Source organism: Nelumbo nucifera, chromosome 7 (genome assembly GCF_055504915.1).
Source record: "Nelumbo nucifera cultivar China Antique chromosome 7, China Antique-T2T, whole genome shotgun sequence".
NCBI lineage: Eukaryota > Viridiplantae > Streptophyta > Magnoliopsida > Proteales > Nelumbonaceae > Nelumbo > Nelumbo nucifera.
In genome coordinates, this window is record NC_142655.1 from 27172633 (window position 1) to 27182505 (window position 9873).

The 9873-nt window shown below is 38.7% G+C and overlaps 1 non-coding gene across 1 annotated transcript; it reads left to right on the plus strand.

Annotated features, from left to right (window-relative positions):
* The first annotated feature begins 1801 nt into the window (after window positions 1-1801).
* On the plus strand, window positions 1802-1908 carry LOC148790314 (small nucleolar RNA R71). The gene has a single exon (XR_016078994.1). It is a non-coding gene; the product is annotated as a small nucleolar RNA R71 (small nucleolar RNA).
* The last annotated feature ends 7965 nt before the right edge of the window (window positions 1909-9873 follow it).

Here is a 9873-nt window from a genome sequence, read left to right on the forward strand (position 1 = left end):
TAGAGGGTAAAAGTCTCCTATCAGAAACCGGCAACATAATATTAAGAGCATTACCTAACTGCGGTAACTCCGGGGAATTATCCAATACTGCAATCGTTTCCTGCAAAACAACATTCAACATTGGCTCATCTTTCTCAAGGTGCTTATTAACGGAAACTTCTAACTCATCCTTCCCTTTGAGTTCAAAGACCTCCTGTGCCAAAGAGTCAATCGCGTACACAGAACAAATAGGATCATCATCAGTAGGATATTTCATGGCATCATAAATATTAAACTTAACAATTTCACCACCAAATTCCATGGTGAATGTGCCATTATGAACATCTATCTTAGTCTTGGATGTCTTCAAAAATGGTCTTCCTAACAAAATAGGAGTGGTTTTATCACCATTATCCATATCAAGCACATAGAAATCAGCAGGAAAAACCAAATCATTTACCTTTACAAGAACACCCTCAACTACACCCTTAGGATAGGCATTTGATCTATCAGCTAATTGGATTACAACACCAGTTTTATTTAAAGGTCCAAGTTTTAAAGAAGCATATATGGAATACGGCATGACATTAATAGAAGCTCCTAAATCTAACATGGCCTTCTCAATTCTAGTGTTGCCTATCACGCAGGGGATAGTGAACGTACCTAGATCCTTGCACTTTGTAGGGAGTTTTTTCTTTGAATAACTGCAGAAACATTCTCCCCTACTCTCACCTTTTTAAATCCTTTTAGTTTATGTTTCCTCTTGTGTGTGCACAATTCTTTCAGAAATTTAGCATAACGAGCCACTTGTTTAATAGCATCTAAGAGTGGAATGTTTACCTCACATCTACAAAAAGTTTCATAAAATTCTTTGAACTGATCATCCTTCCTAATCCCTACTAAAGCATTAGGAAATGGAGGTACCGGTTTATAATCAGAAAGAGGAGAAAACTTGCGCTTAGGTACTTCATCGTTATCGGGAACGATGTCTTTCTCCTTTCCTTGATTCAACACTATGGGGGCTGCCCTTGCTGGAGTCTCCACCTCTTTACCACTTCTCAAAACGATCGCACTTGCATTTTCTTTTGGGTTCACAACCGTTTGAGAGGGCAATTTCCCTGAACACTATGCCTCTAACCGATTAATTGCCGTCGCCATCTGGCCCATCTGATTATCCAGATGTTGGATACTGGCCCTCGCCTCTTGCTGAAATTGTTTCGTCTCCTGTTAAAATTGCAATGTTTTAGTGGCAAGAGATTTAACAATATCCTCTAAAGACATACCTGTATTGGAAGTTTGGGTTGGTTGTTGTCTAGGGGGGTGCGGCTGATATGGCTGAAAAGTTTGGCGGTTTTGGGGGTTCCCATAGCTGAGATTGGGGTGATCCCTCCATCCTGGGTTATATGTGTTTGAATAAGGATCATGTTTCCCTTGCGGTTGCCCTGGAAAACCACCTATCGCATTCACTTGTTCAACGGGCTCCTCTTGAAGAGTTGGACACATATCAATTGGATGCCCTACTACCAAACATATCCCACAAGCCTTCACCGTTTGCATATTACCTACAACCATTTGACGAACAAGAGAGGTCAGACTTGCAATTTGTTGTTCTAAGGAAGAGATGTTTACCTCGTTAGCATGCTTTGATGGAGGGTTAAGCCTATAGCCGAACTGCTGAGAGTTGGCCGCCATATTTGCAATCAGATTTCTTGCGGCCTCGGGGATTTTATCTACTAAGGCCCCTCCACTAGCAACATCGATCATGCTCCTATCAGTAGGTTGAAGTCCCTCATAAAAATACTTAATAAGTAGTTGCTCGCTGATTTGATGATGGGGACAGCTTGCACATAATTTTTTAAAACGTTCCCAGTATTCATGTAGGGACTCCCCGTTGTATTGCCTTATACCACAAATTTCTTTTCTGATGTTGGCCGCCCTTGAAACTGGGAAGTACTTTTCTAGGAATAGCCTCTTCCTCTCGTTCCATGTGGTAATACTCCCATAGGGTAGATAATAGAGCCAATCCTTCAGAGAAAATGAGAAGGCTCTCAGTTTGATTTGCTCTTCAGTTACCCCCATGGTTTTCATGCTTATGCATACCACATGCAGCTCCTTCAAGTGCTTGTGAGGATCCTCATCTGCAAGACCATGAAAAATGGGTAAGAGATGTATCAATCCAGATTTTAATACGAAATTAACATCAGCATCTAAAGCAGGGAATGTTATGCATATTGCACTGATGTGCCGCCAAGTTGGTTGGGGTGGCCTATCTCAGCTACCAGGGTGAGACCTGAGGTACATGCAGTGCGGGTTTTCTTGAAACCCTGAACCGGACCAGAATTCCTGTATTGCCCTGGACCTTAGAAATTGATGGGCAAAACTGAAATGTTACACCTGACCCCTAGACTCGATTATGATACTGCACTAGGTGTTGGATTGGGCTGTCTTTGATATGCCAATCAGTGAGATCCTTAGAGGGGGTCAAAACCTGGGTATGTTCGGACAGTCTGAGAATTCATCTGAGTGGGTGATTATAGTGACAGGATCAGCCCCTTTGTCGGACAAAGTGAATGATCGGGGATGCACTCTCTCTAATGGAAACCAAAGTTGTCGGCAGCCGATTTCAATCGTTGAAATTTGTTTTTTGCAAAATATATTTATATAGAGATATACATATATATATTGTGGTTTCAAAATGTTTGCAAAAGGTTTTAATTCCCGGGATTCATGTGAGTAGAGAGTGCAGCACTGTTCCTTGCAGCCGAGGGAGAGGTCATCTCTTGTCGGGCAGTGTTTGATCATTATGGGCTAAGAGGTTAAGTGTAAGACCATTGAGGGTAATGCCTGATGGGCCAACCTTGCATCTGCCCACAGTCCTTGGGTTTTTATAAGGTGGCTTAACCCAGGGACCACTTAGTGTAAGTGTTGAGCCCATTAGGAGCCTATGGTGATGGGCTCAGGGGTTTACTGTTTCGTATAGTGAATTCGGCCAGGCCTTGTAAAAGAGGCTAGGCTAAACCCGTGTGGCTTGATGTGTAGATCAATGTTTAGGTCCCACGCCATACAAGGATAACCAACTGGGCAACAGTTTGGAGGAAAAGTGAGCACATGGAATTATTGGGCCTAAAACCCAAATCGAACTGGTTTAATTTGATTAATTAAAGAGGGGCGGTTCTGGGATTTAGATCAGAAGATAGGATAGGGAGTTATCCCTATCCACTCAGAGAGTCCAGATCCAAATAAAGATTTGGATTAGGAAACTCCTAATAAGATTATGAGAGCTGATCTTTATCTGTAGATAAGATAAGGGTTTATCCTTATCTCTTAAAGAGAGTCCAGATCCAAATAAGATTTGGATTAGGAAACTCCTAATGGGATTAGGAGAAGCTCTCTTTAAGGCTATAAATAGAGGAAGAGGGCGAACCCCAGTACACCCAACAAGATTACAGACTCAAGAGAGAAGACAACTCTAGTAAGATTGACGCCATCTTCTGCTCTTGCCTCCTTCTATTGCTGCCGCCATAGCCAATTCGATCTCCACCTGTAGGAGCGATCAAGAAGCGTTCTTGATATGAAAAACTGATCTGAAGTCGTGCTCACTCACCCTCCATCGAATTCTTGCTGAAGAGTTCGGTTCTTGCTGAAGAACCACCTGCTATTTCTGCTCCACCCTACGCTGTATCATCTTCAGTGGGAGCAGTCTTTAGCGTTTTCCTTAGGCGTGAACACCTTCGTTGGGAGTTACAATTACTCTGTATCAGGTACATCCCTCTCCTACCTTTTGGTTTTAGATATGGTCTGGCTTAGGGTTCAAGATTGATCATTGAAAATGCAATTTTCTAAAATAGGGAATGTGATTCCCATATAGGAAAGAGAAATTTTTGAAATTTCGCCCTACCTACCTGCAGGGTTCGGCTATCCATTTGATGGATCTCTCATCCCTTCATTTATAGATTTTTTGAGAGAGAAATAGAGGGCTGAGATGGGAGACAAGGGGGATCAATGGCTGAGGTTTAAATGGTTTTTGAAGGGAGATTGATTGAGAGAATGGGCTGTCAAGACAGCTTTGTGAGAGATTCTCTCAATCAATCAAGACAAAGAGTGAAGATTTCACCAATTTACCTAAATTGGACATTCCAAGTTTAGGTGATTGGCTTGACTGATTGAAAACTATAGCTAGTCAAATCTTAAATTTTTAAGATGTTTCTAGAGGTTGAGGGAAAGTTTTGGTCATGGAATGCCCTAGGTTCGAAGTTATTGTGAAGAGGATTGCAAACAGAGGGCCCAGATCGAGTCTAACTTCGAGTCTCAAAATGGAGGGGTTAACAGTGTCGGAATTAGATGATCTTGGTGCCATTGGACTCGAAATTTTGAGCTCTATCTATCTATAGAATTGGATTTTAGATTTTATGGGGGATAGGATTTAGGATCAGAGATGATCCCAATTGGACGAACGGAACCAGTTTTGGCTTCTGGTTGAGACAAAGGGGTAAGAGGTGTCGGATTTGGGTGATATTGGTGTTGTCGGACTTGGATTTTGGGATATACGTACCTATGGTGTTGGATTTCTGATTTTATGGGGGGTAGGATTAGGATTAGAGATGATCCTAATCAGACGATTGGAATCAGTTATGGCTTTGGGTCTTGAGATGAAGGGGTAAGCGGTGTCGGATTTGTGTGGTCTTGGTGTCATTGAATTTGGATTTTTGGGCTCTACGTACCTATTGTGTTGGAATTCTGATTTGATGTTAAATGAGGTTTAGAATAAAAATGATTCCAATCAAACGATCGGAATTGGTTTCAGCTTCGGGTCTCAGGATGAAGGGGTAAACGGTATCAGATTTGAGTGATCTTGGTGTCATTGAATTTGGATTTTTGGGACATATTAACCCTTGGGACCTTTTGTGAAAATAGTGGGGCAAGGCATTGGGCACCTAAAACCCTTGGGATGCATAGATCTCGAAAATTTACCCAAAAAAAAAACAGATTTGAGGCCAAAGTTATGGCCTCTAGAAGTTTGCATACATGTTTAATGTACAACCTCTGACTCGGCCATTGAGTCAAATGAGTCAATGGTCCAACCAGCTAGGTCGGACGGTTTTTTGATCCTGTTCAATGATTTTTTATAAAATTTTGGGTTTTACAAAAACCAGGCCTGGAATTATGGCCAAGTTACAATTCAAACGCTTTTTCTAACCGAGTCAATGGTGGGTTGAAAACACTACTTGAAACATTAGACAAGGGTATACATACATACATACATACATACATATATATATATATATATATATATATATATAACTGACTATCTCTATCTCTATCCCCCACTTTCTCCAAAATTATCTCTAATTCTTATTTTTCCTCTCCCCCACTCTTTACAAATTATTAGTTCATTGCTAATGAATAAAAATAATAACTAAAGATTGGTATTTAATAATACTTAAACTAGCAAATAAATTATTAATGATTTCACAAGTACATTAAAAAATATAATAGTTTTCAAAAATATAAACAAATAAATATTAACTATTATTTAATTAACTAAAACTACTAAATCAAAAATTAATTTAACTATTCAAATAAATTAATAATTAAATCGGCCTGGTCAGGTTGGGGAGTCGGTCACCCGAAATTGACCGACTATTAGTGAAAACTAGCCAACTCAAGTTCTATTTAATTTGGGTTGATTTTTCGATTTGGTGATGGATTCAATAGAAAATTTTAAATTTAAATTTAAAAACATGTCTGTTTATAAATGGCCAAATCGAAATAAGCCAATAGGAAAATACTATAAAACTGACCAATTATTCTTCTTTTTCTTCTCCTTCTTCCTACTCCTTCCTCTGTTTTCGTCTTTATCAGTCACCACCGCTGCTTCTCGCAATGGCGGTTTCTCCGCCTGCCCGCGCTCCCTCTCTTTCTTCTCTCTCCCTTCTTCTTTCCCCTTTCTTCTTCTTCTTCTTCTTTTTCTTCTTCTTCTTCTTTTTCTTCCTCTTTCCTTTTTTTTCTCGGATTCACTCTCCCCTGTTACTTCCCGCTGTTGCAACTTCAAGCAGCGGTGGTTGCACCGTTCGTTCTTTCCCTTCTCCATCTTACCATTATTTTCAAGACCAAAAATCAATCCAATCCACCATCGACCCTCTCTCCCTTATCTAGATCAAACCAGCATTTGCTCATCTTTGAGACGGCTACTGCGAGCAGAGGTTTCAACATCGAGTAACAGCGGTGACAACTCTCTCCTCCAAATCAGAACCTCTGCCTCCCACCTAATGTCTCCGCGACAACCTCCTTGACGTGCATAGGGGCTTCCTTCTGAGCCCTTCAATTAGGTTGCCTCTGAGCCGTCTGAACACAGGGATTTTTTCCCCGATGATTCAATCGCCCCAAGTTGTTCCAGGATCGAGGTAGGAGAGGATCACGACCTCCCCTTTCACTTGAATCAGTTACAGAACCCAGAGGTGAGAATGTCACCATCTGATGAGCACAAGCTTCCAAGTCGCCTTAGATGCAGAGAGATAGCAGCAACACCAGCACAATTATCACACCCTCTTGAGTCCCAGCGGTTATTTCTTCCTCCCAACTCTCCCAGTTGTAGCAAATTTTCCCTGTTTTAGGCCAAAATACAAATCAGGTAACCCCCTTTTTCTCCTCTGTAATCAACTCTATATCCTCTTATTGTTTAATTGTAATTGGGAGTCATGAGTGGGGAAGAGCCGATGAAACTAGTTTGATGAGTTTCTGTAAGCTCTGTACCCTCCCTGATTCTACCATCGGTTTTCTTAAGTTCATTTTCTATTATGATTGTTGTCTTCTCATTGCTGATTTCTTCAGATACCGGATACAAGTAGGGTAGATTATTATACCTTAACCCTGTCGAGTGATTGGTAGAATGGTATTTGCTAAGATAGAAAACTTTTATGTTGATCTTGAATGATTTCATTTGTCTCTGCCATGCCAAAATAATCCAAACGAATTAGTATGTCCAATCCTCTAATGCATGTTTTCCCCTCTTTCCTATCTTCACATCTTCTTTCTTATCTTAATACGGATAACATGTTTACCCTCTCCTCTAGTCAAAATCCAATCAACTAAAGATTTAGGTTCTGTTTATTTCTATTTTTATTATGTTGGATGCTTTTTATTCCATTTTATTTTATCCTTTTTTTATCAATTATGTTTGTTTGATCTGATAAATGGTTTTGTTTCTAATCTGCCTAGCACGGTAAATGATAGTTAAGATGAAAGATTTCCTAGGGAGATGACTAGACATTGTTTCTTTTGCAATTTATTTCCTTTAATAATGTAATTTTGGTTCGTGAATATTTTGGGCTTGTTAGGAGTACTTTTTTTAGGTTTACTTGCATTTACTTTTAGAACCCTGTGTGGGCCCCACCTATTGGACCCGGGAAAGGGGTGCATAACCCCTTCCCTCTCCCATCCAAGTCTTAACCAGGCTGGTTAGTCGGTGCCTCGGGCTATTGGAGTCACTATTGAACCAAAATGATTTTGATGCCATTCTCGGAGGTCTCATTACCTCAATTTCCTTAATTGATGATGGGTGGCGACTCCATTTCCAGCCCAAGTGGCAAGTGAACAATTTTTCCGTTGCTCACAACTATGTTAAGACATAGAAAACACTTTATACAACTTCCTCCTTGAAGTCCTAAATCTGGCGGTAGTAGGATTATTTGAATCCTCAATGAATGATCCATTTGTGTTGGAAGTTAGACACCATGTCATAAAGAAAAGAAAGAAAAAGTCATTTCCCTTAATGTGATGTCAATTGTTTATAACAAAGCGATTAATTGCAAGTGATTAATTGAGTTGTATTGACTTAATTATCACATAATGGGGTGGACCAATAACTTAGGCCTTTAGGATAGTAAGATCCTATGTGTTTTTAAGTGTTTAGACACTTAATAGGCCAAATTAGTTAAGCCCTTTACAATTATGGTCAAATCATCTTATAATTAAAATGTTAGTGTCGGCCCTACCGGCTTGTACAAATCAGTGACATGTTGGCTCTCCCATTAAACTATGGGCCCCACACCATACAAGTTGTAATCTCCTAATTGGATAAATATTTTTCAAAAATAAAAAAAGTGATAATAGATAATTAAGAGTCATACATAGGAGTCCTAGTCAAACTATGCGTTAGATAAGTCTAATAAGACTCAGATTTGACTAATTTGACTAGTTAGATGGATTCCAGTCTCATGGTTGATTTAAGAAAGCTAGACTCTTTCTAATTTTATCCTAAATGAATTAGGACTTGTAAATATATTTGGAGATGGACCTTGTAGCCTCCCAAGTCTATAAATAAAGAGGAATGAAAGGGGATCAAATAAAGAGGAATGAATTTGATCCCCCTATCGTAAGACATTTAAATTAGGTTTTGAATCTCATTCGACTAGAGCTTATATCCATTGGTTTAAGCATTATTCCAGTATTGTTTTGGGTCAAGAAAATTACCTAAAAACGTGACAAAGGTAGGAACCTTGCTGCTATACATTCTAGAGGAGAAATCCAAGACTACAAAGATACAATTGCACCATTTTCAACTTGTTATAGTGTTATTAGGAGGATTCAAGCTTGGGTGTGAACACCACTTCAAATTATGCACTTGTAGACTTCAAAATCAGGTAATGCATTTAATCTTTATCCAAAAATATCTGATATTCCATCGTGCAAGAACAAAATCGGCCCTATGAGAAAAATCAGTTTTCTCATATATACAATTTCATCACTAAGGTTTTGTGAATTTTTAAAATCCTACCTCTTTCGTTGTTGGGTTTTTTGGCACAACATGATCATTAGATGGTCATCTTTCACATTTAGTGTCTTGTTGGCACCTATGTTAAGTACAACTATAAGGTATTATAGGCACTCGAAAGCCCTGTTAGTTTGGGTCTTATTAGCAATCGTGTAAATCCAACTATTTCAAGTATTGCAAGCGCCTGTGAAGTCCCATTATAAAGGCTTGGTTGGCACTTAGGAAGTCCGATTAGTGGAAATCCTCAGTAGCAATCTGAGGTAAAGGACATAGGCGGGGTTGGCCAAACCTCTATAAAAATCTTGGTGTGCTTATGTTCTTTGTTTCTTTGCTTTTCAAGTTTGTAGTTCATTTCTTTGTGTTTATTCTTCTCGTAACTAAAATACTTGATACCTTGAGATCTTGCAAAATTTACACTTTATTTATTTTTTCTTTTCTTTTACATCTACAAGATACAACGGTAGGTTGTGCAATTACTAAGTTTTAACTTGACTAACCCCACTAACTGCACTAATTTTACTAACTACTGCTTTTATTGGTATGTTATTTTCATTTATTATTCATTTACATTTTACTTGTATTTACTTTTCTATAGTTAGTTTTGTTTACCTTGGTGGCAGGTCCATCTCTTAGCTATCTAAGTGTAGTAGGTCCATTTCTCTGTTACTTGTTAGTGGTTAGTCCTCTTTCTCCTACTACTAAGACACACACCACCAGGTACAACTGCTATTTACATTTGAGTTTATTTATTTTCAATTGCACGTTAGTTTCTACAACTATTTACATTTATTATTGATTGCTCTTTTATTAATTGTAAAACCACTAACCAAGATAGCAAGCTGCAATTCTTTTATGTTTAATTTATCTTCAATTGCTATTTTCTTGTTAGTATTCTTTATTATAGTTGCTTTATTGTTGAATGCTAATCTATGTAGCTTATACTACTATACTTATTTGTTTCTTTTGTAGCTATAGGTTTCTTAGTTCAACAGATTATTTGAATAAAGTTAGAAATCTTGATTAACTACCAAACCTAACTAACTAAGCCTTCAATCTTCTACTACATATTATTTGTTATAAGGCTTAGATTTAGTTTGAGGGGAAGGGTTTTGAGATTGATT